Below are 1,229 nucleotides of genomic sequence, written 5' to 3' on the forward strand. Positions count from 1 at the left end.
AAAAAAAAAAAAAAAAAAAGCCACTCTCAGTTGGAATCCTGTCTAGATTCTCTACATTGGATAAAACCAGAACGGGACTATCAGGACAAGATCTGTGTTGTAAGACCAGAAGTGCGCTGCCATTCAAGGAAAGGACATATGGCCAGGATTACAGAAGGAAAAGAGCAAGAATTCACACACATGCACACTACAAAGAAGGTGGAGGAATAGTAGATAGTGCCACTCAGTGTTTCAGACTATCAAAGTAACCCAAGCACAGGCTGTAGTCTCAATAGTCAGAGGCTAAAGCAAGAGAATCCCTTGAGCCCAAACATTCTGGATCACCTGGGAAGCATAGTAAAACCTGAGCAAAGAAATAAGTAAGTAGTGTCAAACTTCAGAAAAATAGCCGGGCAATGGTGGCACATGCCTTTAATCCCAGCACTTGGGAGGCAGAGGCAGGCAGATTTCTGAGTTCGAGGCCAGCCTGGTCTACAGAGTGAGTTCCAGGACAGCCAGGGATACACAAAGAAACCCTGTCTTGCAAAACAAAAACAAAACAAAACAAAACAAAATCAGAAAAATAAGAAATTGTGCACTCCAGTCAGGGAGGCAGGGAAGATAACTGCAGACCTCCACATCTCCATCCACTCCCCTGAGTCCCAATCCCCAGTTTCGTAGCAGACTCCTGCTCCTGCCTCTCCTCACTCTCTGCCTCCCTGTTCCATTTCCAAGGGACTAAGCAAATCCTCGTGGGAAACCATGCTTCCCTACTTCCTATGGACAGCTTCACCCCGCCCTCCTAGCACATCCCCATTCCTAAATGTCAGCTCCTAATACCTAGAAGAACGTTCTGTCCAGAATGCCCAGCGGAGATGCCTATCAGGATCCCAGAATTTCCTATGCAGCAGCACAGAACAATTACACTCTCCTAAGAACCAGAGACAAAAACCAAACCAACAGGAAACAAAGAACAAAACACCCAACCAGCAAAGACGAGACCAGAGATGAGCACATACGTAGCTGCTGTACTACTGAGAAGGCTGGGCTGATTGCACGCCAGGCTCCTATCCTGGAATTCCCCTAATGTGCTTTAAATCAGGCCTGCATGCTTACTTCGGGGTCTCTCTGTCTTGGTAATGGGAGACTCCAGCATGCTGGACTTCTGCAGAATAAAACATTCTTTGCGTTTACATACTATTTGAGTCTGGGGGTATCATTCTTCAGTGAATCATGGATCCTTACTTAAA

The sequence above is a fragment of the Mastomys coucha genome, chromosome X (genome assembly GCF_008632895.1).
Source record: "Mastomys coucha isolate ucsf_1 chromosome X, UCSF_Mcou_1, whole genome shotgun sequence".
In the NCBI taxonomy this organism is placed as follows: domain Eukaryota; kingdom Metazoa; phylum Chordata; class Mammalia; order Rodentia; family Muridae; genus Mastomys; species Mastomys coucha.